The 17,174-nt window shown below is 42.8% G+C and overlaps 1 pseudogene; it reads left to right on the top strand.

The window, feature by feature from the left end:
- Nucleotides 1–14,965: 14,965 nt before the first annotated feature.
- The window catches only part of LOC109243290, a 6,702-nt pseudogene continuing 4,493 nt past the window's right edge, over nt 14,966–17,174 (top strand).

Below are 17,174 nucleotides of genomic sequence, written 5' to 3'. Positions count from 1 at the left end.
CTGGGAGACCGAGCGGGAGATACGGAGCAGATATCCTCACCTGTTTGAGGCTTCAGGTATGTTTCTTGACTCGTTTGAGGACGAACGTGTATTTAAGTTGGGGAGGATGTGACGACCCGGCCGGTCGTCTCATTAATTACCGCCCTGTTTCCCCCTTTTCTGCTTCTTTATGTATTGTTTATCCGCGTTTCGAGGTATCGGGTTGGTTGGATTGAATCCGGAATGGTTTTGGTGAAGTTTGAGATACTTAGTCTCTTTTAAGAAGGTTTGAGTTGGAAAAGTCAACCGGACGTTGGCTTATGTGTTAGAGGCTCGGATGTGAGTTCCGATGGTTCGGTTGCTTCCGGGGGTGATTTATGACTTAGGAGTATGATCGGAATGGGTTTTGGAGGTCCGGAGTAGAATTAGCCTTGAATTGGCAAAGTTGAGTTTTTGGCGATTTCCGGTTGGTAGGTGAGATTTTGATCCAGGGGTCAGAATGGAATTCCGAGAGTTGCAGTAGCTCCGTTATGTGATTTGGGATGTGTGTGCAAAATTTCAGGTTATTTGGAAGTGGTTTGGTTGGGTTTTTGATCAAAAGCGTATTTTGGAAGGTTTTAGGAACTTAGGCTTGAATTCGATGTGATTTGATAGATTTGATGTTGTTTGAGGTGTTTTGATGATTGGAACAAGTTTGAATAAGGTCTTAGGATGAGTTGGTGCCTTTGGTTGAGGTCCCGGGGGCCTCGGGGTGATTTCGGGTGGTCAACGGAGGAAATTGGATTGTGTTGCAGCTGCTGAAGTTGCTGCTTCTGATATTTTCGCACCTGCGGTTTGGGGGCCGCAGGTGCGGCGCCGCATGTGCGAAGGAGAGGACCGCAGAAGCGGTTTTGGAAGCAGGTGTCTGGGACCGCAGATGCGGTAGGGGTCCCGCACCTACGGAGTCGCAGATGCGACCAGATGATCGCAGATGCGGTTTGAGCTGTTTAATGAGTTTCCGCAGAAGCGGATGGAAGGACCGCATATGCGGTACCGCAGAAGCGGATTTTGGACCGTAGATGCGGAAATGCCTGGGCAGAAGGTATATATTTCATACTTTGCGATTTTTGAAGGGTTTAACCATTTTTGAACTCGGAATTGGGAGCTTTGGGCGATTTTGAAGAGATAAATCAAAGAGGCTTCGTTGAGGTAAGGATTTTGGACTTAAAACACATTTCTATGGTAGAATAACATGAATTAAGGCTGTAATTAGAAGGATTAAAGGGCTAAAATGGAGGTTTAGGGCTTGAGTTTAAGAGGCCTTTAATGGGGGATTTGAGGGGTCATTTGGACTCCGATTTTGGTGTTCTTTATATGCATAGACTCGTGAGGAGATAAGGAACCCATTGATGTGAAAAGTTTTGAGTTTCGAGAAGTGGGCCCGGGGCTCAGGTTTTGCTAATTTCGGGATTTTTGGTATTTTTCGATTGTTTTCGCTTGGGCTTTGATCCCTTAGCATATTGTGATGTATTCGACGCTCGTGGAGGCCAATTCGAAGGGCAAAGGCGTCACGAGCTAGGGATTTAGCTGGTTCGAGGTGAGTAATGCTTGTAAATGATGTTCTGAGGGTTTGAAACCCCGGATTGCACATCGTAGTGCTATGTTAAGGTGAGACACACGCCTGTTGATGAGAGTGGGGTCGTACACTGTTGGGGATTGTGACTTGGTCTGTCCCGGTTGATAATTTTACCGCGTATTTGACTGAAACTTATTTGTTATCACTATGATTTGGGCTGAATGCCTTATTTGGGCTTCGTGCCAATTATTTGAACCCTTCGAGGCTTTTTCTTGATATTTCCTCACTGTTTGAAATTATTACTTGAACTCAGTCATGTATTTTTCACTGTTTTACTACTCAGCCGGTTTTTACTCAGTTTTGAGACTTAAATGATATTTTAAATGATGTTTTGGGCTGAGACACACTGTTTTACTATTGCCCGAGGGGCTTGTGAGTATTTTTGACTGAGTAAGGCCGAGGGCCTATGTTGTGAGGAGACATTGATACTGATTTGAGATCGAGGGCCTGATATATGTACGCCACGAGGTGGCTTGATTGATATGAGATCGAGGGCCTAGTTGTGATGCCACGAGATGGCTTGTTATTGCGCTTGGGCCGTAAGGGGCCCCTCTTGGAGTCTGCACACCCCCAGCGAGCGCGGGTACCCAGTATGATGTGAGATTGTGCCCGAGGGGCTGTTATTGTTCTGAGATGTTCCCGAGGGGCTGTTATTGTTCTGAGTTGTTGCCCGAGGGGCAGATGTGGTGATACTGTGCCCGAGGGGCGAGCTTTTATTTAATTACCGTACCTTAATTATTTGTCATTTACCTGTTTACTTGTTGAAAGAGGATTTTACTGGATTTTCACTGGTTTTACTGTTTTTAAATGATTTTACTGCTTCATCATAGGATGCTTTGTGCCTTGCGTGATTTCTTACTTTCTGTCATTATTTACATTTATTACTCACTGAGTTGGAGTACTCACTTTACTCCATGCACCCTGTGTGCAGATTCAGGCGTATCAGGTTCCGCTCCGGAGTGTTGATTTCCTCCAGTTCCAGGCGGGCTTCTTCGGAGATTACGAGGTAGATGTTGACGTCCGCAGCGCCGTGTCTCTATTTCTCTATCTTTCCTGTTCTTTCCAAACAAATGTAGTAGTTTATGACTTTAGCAGACTGTATTGTGGCTCATAGATGTCGTGACTTGTGACACCCCGGTTAGGGCTGTGTCGGGTTGGATTTCTGCATTTTTATTGTTATTTTCGTTATTCAGCGTTAGTAAATCATGTTTTCAACTATTATGTGTTGGTTAACTGTTTTAAAAGATGAATTGGGTTGAACTGGCTGGCCTTGTCTTCACGAGAGGCGCCATCACGACCGGGTTCGGGGTTAGGGTCGTGACACTATAATCTAAAGTTGAGGAGGAAATTTGAATGTTTGGAAAAAATTGGAGGGCAAGAATGATTTTCACATTAAAATGAATCAATTTTTCTTTTTTGTTTCAGTTTGTCCCAAAGATTGTGGGATGATTATTTGATCTGTTATATATGTATGGCCAAAAAATTAACTTAGTTATGTTTAGACCATATCAGCATTAAGAGTGTCTTCGAGAGCTTCCACGTGTCCTCAGTATGGCTTCAGCAAGAGGCGAATTCAAGGTCGAAGTGATCTAGCGAGAGACGAAGGATTTGGTCGAGGAGTCATCACAGGCCGAGGACGAGGACGAGCACTCCCCTTAAAAGGGAATAATAACGGCTAGTTTTAGATAAGACTTCAGAAAGAATATGAATATTCTATGAATCTGTACTATTAGGATTTTTTAGACATATGTTCCCTTATAAATAGAAAGAGACATAGTTATTGAGGACATGGGATATTCACTTGTAAGAGGACACATTGACTTTCTCTATAGAATCTTGTTTTATTGCACACATACAAAGTATACCTTTTTAAAGACTTTTGCCTAACTTTTCCACACGATCCAAGAACAATCTGAATATTCAAAGGCTCATAAATTATTCATCATTGTCAGAAAGAATATCCACGGATTTCACCCTTTTCGGGTGACACACATGTTCTTATTTACTTAAATATCGTTCATTACTATTTATTGTTATTTAAGGCTATCCCCTTCCTTTTTGAGTCATTGAATATTGTTAGTGTTATCAACATTTATAGCTACTTAGATAGTATACATATTATCTCACCACGAAATCAGTTAATATATCTTTCGGACATTAATATTGGCTAAGATGATTCTAGGTTATTAAATCTAATTGTCTAAACCCAGATCTAAATTTTGGGTCAAACAGTTTGGCGTCATCTGTGTGGACTTCTTAGCTAATCTTTTAGTTTCCATTAGATCCTCAACTCACGTGATTTTCTAACCTAACAAACCACAAAGTTTTTCTCCTTTTCTGCACGTATAGGAATTTACATGGCAGGTAACCAAGGAAATGGAACTAAGGTGATAGGTGACATCCCCGGCAACCTCATGAACGCTATCAACATGAGCTATGAAATGTTGGGCGATGATGTGACCCCCACTGCCTCCCCCAGGTGCGAGAGGTCGCCTCCCCATTGTAGCAAGTCGAAACCAAGTGGAAAAGGGGCTTCCACGTCCACAGGAGAAGGGACGCCACCTGCCATGAAAAAGCTCCTCGAAGCGTGGTTGACCGATACCTTAGTAAGCGTGCTCAACAAACAAGCTCCATGCACGACCATAGAAACCATAATGTACAGCGAGGAGACGAATAGGGTGACCAACCAGACCCTCCAACACCATGTATAACTCACAATTCAGTGCAGGTAACAACGTCGTCGCCGCTGTTTTGAAGAAAATGGAAAAAAATGGAGAATGAGAACAAAATGCTCAGAGACCAAATTAAATAACACTAAGAACGAGCCGGCAAGATACCGGGCGCCCCTAAGCTACTGTCGAAGAGGGACGCCAGCAGGTTCATAGAGCAGCCATATAGCGAGGAAGCGGCCCCACATGCCATATCGAAGACCTTCAAAATGCCACCATATCTCAGGATATACGATGGAATAACTGACCCCAAAGATCACGTGACTCATTACGTCACTGCCATGAAAGGCAACGACCTCAAAGGAACAGATGTCCTCAACTTTGCTAAAGAAATTCGGCGAAACCCTCACCGGAGGGGCATGAACATGGTATTCATAGCTACCAGCCCGCTCCATAGAAACCTTCGAAGAAATGGCCAATAAGTTCATGACGGCACATGCCGGAGCCAAGAAAGTCGAAACAAGAGTAAACGACATCTTCGCCATCAAGCAATCCCTAGGAGCGGGACTAAGGGAATACCTTGCTCCATTCAACAGGGTAAGGATGACTTACCAAATATATCCAAAGGGATGGCAGTCGCGCCTTCCAGAACGGGTTGAGTAGAGAGGGTTCAAGAGCGACCAGAAAGCTACTGAGCCGGTTGATGAAGTACCCTCCAACCACTTGGGATGAAATCCATAATGCCTATTGTGCCAAAGTCCGGGCAGATGATGACTACCTCAACGAACCAACTCGACGGCTCATATCGATAGAAATTGAACCCAGGAAAGAACGAAGAGATAACATAAGGAGGGATCACCCAATCTCAAGGCCAAACAGAGAACGACATCAGCCTTACGTCAGGGCCCCCCTTCCTCCTTCCTTCCGCTATGATGATGGCCCATCTAGGCCTTGAACAGGGACTCACAGGAACGAGAGAGGTATGCCCCTTGTTATCCGCTCACAATTTTTGTGTTTCACCTACAGAAATAGTTTACGCCCTGGAGAAACTCGGAACAAAGGTGAAGTGACCGCCAAAGATGAGGTTCCATCCAAGTACCAGGAAATCTGACGCCCTTTTCGAATCACACCAAGAACGCGGATGTCGCTATAAGGCAAGAGGTAGTGAACATGTTGCAGCAAGGGCACCTCAAAGATCTGCTGAGCGACAAGGGAAGGAGAACCTACGCCAGGGGTCTAGAACGTCAAGGCCCGCCGAAGCCGCCTTCACCTGCCCGCACCATCAATATGATTATTGGCGGCAATGGTGATTCATCCATCAACGACGTCAAGTTCACTGCCAGTCACAAGATCAATCACCCATGAACTGTGTGACGGACTCGAAAGTATCATCTTCGACGAGTCAAATGCTGACGGTTTGACTTTCCCTCACAATGATACTCTTTTCATTACATTACAAATTTTAGAAACAGATGTTAAACATATCATGGTAGATGATGGAAGCGGAGCGTGCATTATCCATCCTCGAGTCCTCGCCCAAATGAGAGTCGAGGACAAGATAGTGCCACGCTGCATCACACTAACCAATTTTAACAATGCAGCTGAACGGACATCGGGAGAAATTACACTCCCCATCCTCGCCGGCGGCATAACACTAGAGACAACGTTCCACATCATGTACCAGGCCACCACATATAATGCCATAGTAGGACGACCATGGATACATCCCATGAGAGCCGTACCTTCCAGCCTATACCAAGTGATCAAGTTCCCAACACCTCGGGGAATATTCAATATATGATAGGAAAAACGCACGTCCTAGGAATGCTACCGCATCTCCATGGACAGCTCGACAATCCAACAAAAGAAAGATAAGGAAAAAGAAGCATAGCAATCAACGGGGTCGAGGATGACACAAGAAGAGACCAGGGACATCATTATAGATCGTGAAACGGTCGAAGCTGCATACTCAACTATAGAGAAACTCAACCCTGTTTAATTAGATCCCAACGACCCCAGCAAAAAGGCCTACATCGGCTGCAAACTTCGAGAATGAGGTAAATTTAGCCAGTTTTTAATAACTAACGCAAATTTGTTTGCCTTTAGCCAAACAGATATGTCGAGCATCCCCAAGGAGATCGCCACACACAAATTGAACTCCGACCTATTCTATCCGACTGTAAGGCCGGTCAGAGGAAATTTCAACCTCACCATCAATGATGTTGTCCACGAGGAGGTAGAAAAGCTATTAAAAAATGGCTCCATCAGAGAGTCAAAATATCCCAAGTGGATATCCAACGTGGTGATGGTCAAAAAGAAAAACGGGAAATGGAAGATGTGTGTAAACTTCACATACTTGAACAAAGCATGCCCGAAAGATTCATTCTCGTTGCCACATATCGACCAACTTAACGACACAACGGCCGGGCACGAGCTACTGAGTTTCCTGGACGCATACTCGGGCTATAACCAGATACTCATGGAAGAAAATTTCTAGGAGAAACCCATGTTCATCACCATGATATTCCAATTGTTTGGTAAATGTTTTCCTTCCATGAGTTTCCTGGACGCATACTCGAGCACAAGAGCCACCTATCAGAGATTGGTCACAAGAATGTTCAAAGACCAACTCGGCAAGACCATGGAGGTATATATCAACAACATGCTGGTCAAATCCGCAAGGGCAGAAGACCATATCGACCATTTGAGGGAAGCTTTCGACAAACTAAGACGGTACGGGATGAAACTAATCCTGAGAAATGTGCATTTGGCGTAGCCTCGGGAAAGTTTTTGGGTTTCTTAGTGTCGCAAAGAGGGATCGAAGTCAACCCAGACAAAATCAAGGCTATCGACGGGATACCTAATCAATTGACTACTAACAAGCAGGTCCAAAGGTTGACAGGTCGAATCGCCACCTTATCGAGATTTATCTCGCAGTCGTTCGATAGATGTCATAGATTTTTCAGCATACTCAAAACATATAACAGCCTCGAGTGGACGTCTGATTGCGTACAAGCTCTGCGACTACGAGAACTAAAGGCATATCTGTCATCACCGCCTCTACTCTTGAAGCCTGAACCCCAGGAACACCTCATCGTCTACCTCGTCGTCTCCGAAGTAGCAGTAAGTGCAATCATTGTTCGAGAAAATAAAGGTACGCAATCTCCTATTTATTACATTAGTAAAACACTCGTCGAGAAACTATCCCTGGCACTGGTTGTAGCTTCACGAAAGCTTAGACCCTATTTCCAGTGCCACCCTATCTCGGTCGTTACCATTTTTACTTTAAGAAGCATTTTACATAGACCCGAGCTGTCGTGGAGGCTAGCCAAGTGGGCCATTGAGCTAAGTGAGCACGACATCACATATCAACCCCAAATAGAGATAAAGTTGCAAGTTCTCACCGACTTCGTCGCAGACTTCAGCGTAAAAGTAATGTTGAGGTCGAGAAAGAAGCTGCTTAAGCTTCTCTTCAAACACAAGACCTCTGGGTCCTATACACTAGAGACGTATCTGATGCTACCTAATCTCGACGAATGCCAGCTCGACCAGATCCCGCGAGCCTAGAATGTCAAAGCAGACAGCCTTGCCAAATTGGCCGCAACCACCAAAAGCATCACTACTAAGGATAAAAGTGTCCACCTCCTCAACTCGTCATTAGACCAAATCGAGGTAAGATATATAAGTTAAACTTGGGACTGGCGCAATTGTATTATCACCTACTTGCAGGAAGGCACACTCTCAAATCACAAAAAGGAAGCTAAAAAGCTAAGAATGCAAGCAGCCAGATACAGCCTCCTTCATGACGACTTGTACAAGAGAAACTTCTGGCGAAGTGTTTGTGTCCAAACCAAACCCAGCACATTTCCGAAGAAGTCCATGAAGGCCATTGCAGTCCTCATTCTGGTGATCGAGCACTCGTTAGGTGCCTCATACGGGCAGGATACTACTGGCTCACCATGGAAAAAGACGCCTCAGAATTTGTGAAGAAACGCGAGCAATGTCAGATATACGCCCCAATAATTCACCAAGCGGGCGAACATCTTCACTCAATCACCTCTCAATGGCTGTTTATAAGGTGGGGAATGGGCATCGTGGGCCCCCTCTCCACTGGGCGAGGTAATATATGATTTCTTTTAGTTTTAACTGACTATTTCTCTAAATGGATGGAAGCAGGAGCATTTGCACAAATACGCGAACAAGAGGTAATCGCCTTCATATGGAAAAACACCATATGCCGATTCGGCCTACCCAAAGAGATCAGTTGCGACAACAAACCCTAGTTCACGGGAAAGAAAACTGTCGAATTCTTCAGGAAATGACACATTAATAGGATACTTTCAACCCTTTATCACCCAGCAAGCAATGGGCAGGCAGAATCCTCCAACTAGTTGATATTAAACATCATGAAGAAAAAACTTGAAGAAGCCAAGGGACTGACCAAAAATACTCCTAAAAGTATTATGGGCGTACGGAACCACCCCGAAGACGAGCATAAGAGAGACATACTATTCTCTGGTTTACGGAACAGAAGCAGTTATACTAGTCGAGGTCGGAGAGCCCAGCCTAAGGTACTCCCGAGAAAGTGGCGACAACAATGACGAGAGTTGAAGGCAAGAGCTCGATGAGATCGACGAACAAAGAGACATGGCATATATAAGGATGGTCGCCCAAAAGCAGCAAGCGGAATGTTACTACAACAAAAACGTAAAGGTCTAGCTACTCTATGTACTCAAAGCCAAAACCCAGGAAGGCAGAGATCCACGAGAAGGCAAATTAGGAACCAATTGGGACGACCCGTACAAAATTATAGGCAAAGAAAACAAGGGTTCATTCCAACTAGAGACAATGGAAGGAAAACAATTAGCAAACAATTGGAATATCATCCACCTCAAATAATTAAACTTCTAAAAAGGAGAAGTGCCCCTCTAGTCGTACTCTTTTTCCCTCACTTGAGTTTTGTCCCATTAGGATTTTCTCAAGGAGGTTTTTAACAAGGCGACGGAAGGGACACTTCGAGTCGAAGTATGTGAAGAACGAATTGATTTCTCTTTCATTTCCCAACTCCTCAAGACTCTCCAAGACGAATAATGAAATGACTAGATGGACCGGGACCGGCACTGAAATGCCAGCCAATGCCCAAAGTTTGAAACTTTCTCCAATTATGTAATCAGAGCAACAACGTCAAAGTAATAGAAACTTACGTTTATCGAAACTGCCTTAACAAAAGGTTAAGTTCAACCAAGCTCTAACAACACCTACCGGCCCTTAGCCATAGCCTAACAAATGGTTAAGTTTGACCTAGCTCGAACAAACATCTACCGGCCCTCGGGCACAACTTAACGAAAGGTCAAGTTCAACTAAGCTCGAACAACACATATCGGCCCTCGGCCACAATTTAAGAAAAGGTTAAGTTTGACCCAGTTCGAACAAACACCTATCAGCCCTCGACCATATAACCCAACAAAAGGTTAAGTTCGATCCAGCTCGAACAAACACCTACCGCCCCTCGACCACAACTTAATGGAAGGCCAAATTCGACCAATTTCAAACAACACTTATCGGTCAAATCTAAAAAAAAGAGACATACTCGACCTATGAAAACAAAGGGCTGATATGACCTATAGATCTTCAGCAACAAGGCTACAACCAACTAGAAGACAACAACAATAAAAAGAACAGAAAGCAAAACAAGCAAACAATAGAAGCAAAAATATACAAGTGCAGAAACAAATCACAGGAATGGAAGAAGGTCCAAGGAATGGCTTTAATATTTTATAAATAAATAAAAATTTCTTTACAAAGGCTCTTAAAGACGCAGGCAAAAATACACATGAAAGTTAAAAAGAAAAACTATTGGCCATCGCCATCACGGCCTTCTGTGCCCTCGCCAGCTCGATCTCCAACGGCGCCACCACCCTGACCACCAGTACCCTCACCATCTCGGCCCCCAGCATCCTCTCCATCTTTGCCTTGGGGGTAAATGGAATCATACCAGGAATCCTCCTCAAGCTGATCTATGCCCTCTTCCATATACTCCTCATCAAAACAGGTGTAGCAAGGTCTTAGCCACAAGCGAGCCGAGCTTCGCAAGCCTTAACCCGAGCATCCTTAAGGGCCGCCTCAGAAATAGAGCCCACTGCATGCAAGTCCTGAAACACATCTATTCGGGCCTCGGCATAGATCCACTTTTCATACAACTCCCAAGGAACGTTAGGGAAATCATAAGCATTAGAAGAAGAAGGAAGCATAAGTAGTTGGGCCCTTTCAGCCTCCAGAGCAGAAACTCGGTCATGAAGCTCGGAGTTTTCCTTGTCCAGCTCCTCGAACCGATCCTCTTTAGCCCTCGACGTTGACTGATAATTTTCCTACTCAGCCCGAGAGTTTTGTTCGACAGCTCGAGGATGTCCACCTTTCTCCGAGAGTCCAACCGAGAGGATTCCACCTTCTCGAGCTCCTCCTACTTCTCGAAAATTTCGCCCCTGAGAGCCTCCACCTGGAACTGGCACTCTTCAAGTTGGCCTCGCAGCTTGGCCACTTGGGCTTGAAGATCGCTGCATTGGGCCTCCACGCCCCTACTGAGCTCGAGATCCTTTTTTTGCTCCTTATGTCCCCTCGAGGATGATGCACTTCTCTACGACCTTCATTAGCTCTTCATACATTTTCTTCAAGTCTTCCCTCAGGGCCCGCACATCACTGCCCTCACGAAGCTGACTTTGGAGATCCCCGTATTTACCGCGGTACTCAGTATATTTCCTTACAACTTCAAAAAAACTCTTTTTTTCTCCCTTCGGGCGCTCTCAATTTCTAGAATAACCGTCTACAAATCAAAGGAAAAAGGTCAGAACTTAAGACAAGCAAAGGCATTAGAGAAAGGTCGGACAACAGTAGTTACCATGAGAGCAAGGCCGGCAATGCTCTTCGACAGAGCACTGTCATTTATCTCCTTGAGGTTCTTACCCTCAACGTCGGAACAGAGAGGACCGAGGGCTTGGGACTACCTCCTCGGTGTTCACGAGCAAATCACGATCCATCGGGATCGTGATGGTCCTCGAACCTTCCTCCAGTCTCATCTCGAGTTGGGTGAACCCCTCATCAATCATTCTCAAGTCATCCAAATTGATATCGGAGCCCGACTCATCACCTTCCTCGGCAACAGTCTTCCCCCTATTACCAATAGGCGAAGAAACGTCCATGGCCGCTTGAGAGGTTGAAGCCTTCTCTTGTCGCAGAAGTGTGTGGTTGCTGTTAACAGCCACCTTTTCGATCTCTCCCCCCTCAAAGTGTAAGAGCATTCTTACACCGACTTCTGCCTGTCTCGGGACCTCGAGGCTCGGCTTGATATCATCATTAACAAAAATTGTCGCTATCTCATGTAACATGAAACTTTGTCCCACGATGTCACCAACCGAAGAAACTTTGCCACCCACATCTACAGACCTCCTTTTTTGAGGTTGAAGATCTCCGTCACCGGGCAAATGTTCGTCGTCCTCATCAACAAGCAAAAATAAGGGAGGAGCAGAGATCGTAGCGACCAAAATAGGGGAGGAGATTGAAGGCGTAGTGGCCCTCATCTTACAGAATAAGGGCACGGGGGCCCTCGACCTCCTCGCACTCCCTCTGACCGAACCTAGAGAAAAATTGAGAAGGAAACGAGCAGTGTAAAGGACGGACACAGATCGCATAAAAACAACATCAACTATAGGAGAGAGATCACCTGTCGAGGGGAGAGCCGGACTGAATTTCTGGAAAAAAAAAACTTAACCAATCACGTATCCCCGCCTTATAGGGAAGGATTTGTCTAACCCAGTCGGCAATATGTGCCACCAACTGGAGAGGTCGTATAGTAGCTGCAAAAAAGAAGATCTGATTGATCAACCCACAACAAGAAAAATGTTAAAAAAACACAAACAACACGAACACTTACGGGTGGGGTTCCACGCCTCAGGAAGCTAGCTGCAACGGACACTACGGCCTCCGTCTTGACAAAGAAATAATCGAGCCAGAAGTTCTGACTACCCTTGTCGTCCATCTTTACACCAAGCATTTTCCCCCACGGTGGCGGAGATTCAGCAATGTCCCTCGATAGAAATGGGGGGCGAAAAGGTGCACCAAGTGGCATACCGCGATCTCGACCTTGGCCAATTCGGTGAACTTCGCCAGCATTCTGACCACCTTGAAGGCGTATGGGGCAAGCTGTGCGGGGCACACATTGTAGTGGCGTGGGAAAGGGAATGAATAGCCGATTGTAAATGGATAAGCGTAAAGGGCATAGAATCCGGGATGATGGACCGACACTTCATCGTCACCTGCAAGGACCAACTCCATGTGATCAAGAAGGCCGAACTTAGCCTTAAATTCGGCTAAACGCTCGACCGTCATTGTAGAGCAAAACCTCTCAGTCACCTCTTCCAGTGCCTTGTGGAAATCGGGTTTGGTATCGGGGTACCGAGGTACAATCCTCCACAATAAGGAGGGTTTCCTCCTCAGCAATGACTGCAACATCTTCCCCATGATCAGGGAATACGACGTCCAAAGGGACAGAGTGATCCTTCATATGGGCATCAGATGAAAGGTTCCACATTGTTATAAAGGAAGATGAAGAAGTAGAGAAAGCAACAGAAAGGCGGTAAAATCTTACGAATAAGCAGAAGAATTTTTTTTGAGAAGTAGAGAGAGTGTAAAAAACTTCAAACTCAACAAGTCCTCCTCTATTTATAAGGTTTGGGGCACCAGAATCGAAACATCTGGTCATGATTAGCACAAAGATCGAAACGGCAAAACCAATCAAGGGCCACGCGAGAATCGATGCAATGCATCGGGAATCGGTGTCATCATGTCACTCCATCTCTTGGACAAAATGGTTCAGTAAATCGCCCGGGACAATCAAAAGGTTTGAAATATGCGGTCCACACAAAGCCACATCACCAGCAACCTACAACGTTATGACCCATGTTAACTGTTCGACAAGCTCGACCATGAACGACATTATCCGCTCATTGAGCTCGGCCCGAGGACGACCTCAACGAGCAGAGGATTGTTATTTAAGACTATCCCCTTCCTTTTTGGATCATCGAATATTGCTAGTGTTATCAACATTTATTGCTACTTAGATAATACACATATTACCGCGCTACGAAATCAGTTAATATATCTTTCGGACATTAGTATTGGCTAAGATTGACTCTATTTTATAAATCTATTTATCTAAACCCAGATCTAAATTTTGGGTCAAACAATATAGTTTTAGACAAATCCTAGGTCATGTGCTAGTTATTAGACATAACGTCCATTTTCTATTAGTTCTTTTTATACTTGACGAATATACAAAGAACTCAATAAAAAAAACTCATAATCACATAAGAACTAACTTACGGAAAAAAAACTTATATAATTATTAGAGAGACTAGTGTTACAAAACACCTGCAGAAATTGTATTTTTTTTTTTTTTGACAATTATGTAATTGAAAAAAAATACTTATCTCAATTCGTCTTCCTTTTCTTTTCACATAGTTTTTCTTTCTTTTTCATATAACTAATAAAGAGATGAAAAAGTTCAATTGGTAGTTGAGCAGATTTAAGCTTATACATACTAACATTATTGTATGATCTCTTCATTAGTGAATCGTAATTGTACCTTTCTTCCGGGGAAAATGGAGGGTGATTTCTGCTGTTCAACTATTGAGCTGTAATACATCTTCTTTAACAGCTTGTTTGGATGGTTGTTCCCGTATAGTATTGTATTGTTATCCCAAAACAATGTTTGTTTTCATTGTTTTATTAAAATTGGTTATATTGTATTGTTAAATCTATTGTTTCGGAACAATGAAAAGTCTCCTTTTTTAAACAACCGATTTGGTGTGGTGGGATTATTTCTTATTTTTCTTTCCAATTATGCCCTAACTTATTACTCCACAATTCTATTTTACCCTTTACTTCTTTTTTTTCCTTTTTTAACTCCAAATCTCCAACCTATAACCTACTTTTTTTTCTAGAACTTCTGTCCCCAACGTTAAAGGTGTTTTAACACCTTCTGTTTTATATTTTCTCTTAATTTGCTTTAACTCGATTCTAATTAGCTATGCTCCTTTGTTTTGCCTTCTTCTGTCTCGCTCCTCTGTTCTGCTTTCTTAAGTCTCTAGCGAAATTTTTCTTGGCAATTTAGGGAGTTAGTCAAATTTTGGGCTGCTGGTGTGTGGTATGAAAATTAAGTCGCATCAGAGGCTAATAGTGAACCTTGACCCTCATTCGAGGACGAATGATCTTAAATGGGGAGGATGTAAGGCGCTGTAAAAATTTTCCTAAAAACTGGGGTTTAGGGACTTTTAGGTTTGAAATTTTGCCTTCTTCTGTTTTATTTTTTTAAAATTATTTGTATGCATAATTTTTGATAAATTTATTATTTAAACAATTCAGGGTATTTTAGTAAACTTATCAGTTACAGTACAATATGATACAGTCAAACCAAACAGCAAAATATTATTTAACAATAACAAATAATACAATATATCCAAATATTGTATTATTCATAAAAAATACAATATAATATAATATAATACAATACAATATAATATAATATATTATAAAACGACGGGGACCAATAATACAAACAGAGTGTAAGTTGGTTTCAAAATTATAAGTACGTATTACGTATTTTTTGGTGAAAGCAGCTTGACTGCACGTGAGAATTGGAGAGGGACAGAGACGTGGGAAGAGAGCTTTCTTCTGTAGAATTTCCGCTTTGTCACGCTTTCAACTTTCACGTTTCTGCTTTGAAAAAAAGACAAGAATAGAAGACGATTCCGAGAGAGACAAATAGACAATGAAAACAAGAAGAAAAAAAAGCCTCAAATAGTAGTATTTATTATTATTCACATCTCTTCGTTATCCGATCCCTTCAATTTCGTAATTAAAACATCTCTCTTTCTTTGTGTCCAAGACTTGAAGCCCTGACGATTCAATTGAACTCATAATCATATAAATTTTAATTCAAATTTGGATAAATTCTTAGTATAATTTTATCAGATACGTACAACAAAGAAATTTTTGATGAAGTTGTTGTATTTTAGAAGTTAAAAGTTTTATTTGTGGTTTTATAGTAAACATGTTTTGGCTATAGTAGAAAAGAGAGGATTGAAGAAGCAAAGGGGTATTTTTTTATTACTGTATTTATTCTCTTTTGTGTTTTGGGGGGCATGGGGCTGAAGAAGAGCGATGGTCAAATAGAAGGAGCAAAGTCAGGGAAGAATAGTAACGATTCCGACGTCGTTTAGAGCACTTTCGAGGATTGTATCCGCTGGTGCTTCAACGGTTGCTTCCACAGTTAGGTCAGCTGCTTCTGCTATTGTGGACAGGGACACTGACTCTACCCATGATCAGGTGCATTTTTTTTTTGAAAAATAATTTAAATTCATACCCCGCCCCCTCGTACTTTTCATTTTTATTTTTATGTGCTTTTCATTTTTATTTTGTATAATGTTGGCCTGAGATTAACTTAAATGGGAAACATGATCAGTGAGGATTCATATGGCCGACCCCAACTTGTTTGGGATTGAGGTGTAGTAGTTATTGGTTAAAATATCATGGTATAGTCAGTTTTCACACTGGTCAATGAAAAATAGCCAGCGTTTATCAAGTCAATGAAAAATAGCCACTATTTTGCTGCAACAGGGACCGGTCCAGTATAATATACGGGAGTTCTGGTGCATTTGTGTACGAACTCCATCATATTATGCTGGACCGGTATACTTTGCTAACTCCTGTAAAATTTGCGGGAGACTGGAGCACCAGTGCTCCAAACTCCAGTATATTATACTGGACAATTATACTTGCTGGAACTCCTGTAAAATTTGCGGGAGTTCCAGCATAATTATGCTTGAACTCCCGTAAAATTTGCGGGAGTTCCTAGCTATAGGTATCCGTTGGACTCCGTAAATTACGGAGTTACGAGCTAATCTATGCTTGAACTCGTAACNATTTGCGGGAGACTGGAGCACCAGTGACTCAAACTCCAGTATATTATACTGGACAATTATACTTGACTGGAACTCCTGTAAATTGCGGAGTTCCAGCATATATGCTTGAACTCCGTAAAGTTGCGGAGTTCCAGCATAGGTATCCTGGAACTCCCGTAAAATTTACGGGAGTTCAAGCATACTTATGCTGGAACTCCCGTAAAATTTGCGGGCGTATTTTTCCGGATTTTGAACAGTGTTTTCGCTCAGATGTAAAGTGGCTAAATTTCGATGACTTTTGAAACTTGGCTACTTTTCAACGACCAGTGGTAAATCTGGCTATTTTTGAATTTCTCCCTAGTTATTGTTGTATCCCTTTCCAAAATTACTTTGAATTAGTTAAATATCATGGTATATAGCTTGTATTTTAGCAAAAGGCTGGAGCTTTGCTTGCTAAGCTTTTGATCACATTATAGCTGGATCACAGGTGTTGCATGAAATTTTGATGCTGAATGGTGCTAGTTAATGCAGTTTTATGGATTTCAAACTGAAATTCTTTTATGAAGTTTGATAGTTGTCAATAATGACTACTTTGATTCTTAGCAGCATCATTGTAAGTGTGTGGCCCATTGGAGTAATCCTCACTAGTGATGAGTGCTAACCTGGGAAGAGAAGACTATTTTATGACTATCGGCTAGTTCTATTTTGGGATTGAAAAGATCACTAAGTTCCCTCCATTGGTGTGCTGGTTCTCACTTGGTGCTGTAGCGGTTGTAGATCAGGCAGGATGCCTTCACCAATCAAGGAGTTAATTTAGTTGTGATTCTGCATTTAGGGTAGTCAGATTTTGAAATGTAGTATATTGTGGATCAGATTTAGAGGTTATAGGAGTTCCGAGGTTATCATCCTTGAGAAGCTTAATACTGAAAGTTTCTCAGTATATGGCTTGTATACGGG

Source organism: Nicotiana attenuata, unplaced genomic scaffold (assembly GCF_001879085.1).
Source record: "Nicotiana attenuata strain UT unplaced genomic scaffold, NIATTr2, whole genome shotgun sequence".
Lineage (NCBI taxonomy): Eukaryota > Viridiplantae > Streptophyta > Magnoliopsida > Solanales > Solanaceae > Nicotiana > Nicotiana attenuata.
This window is presented reverse-complemented; position numbering and strand designations above follow the sequence as displayed.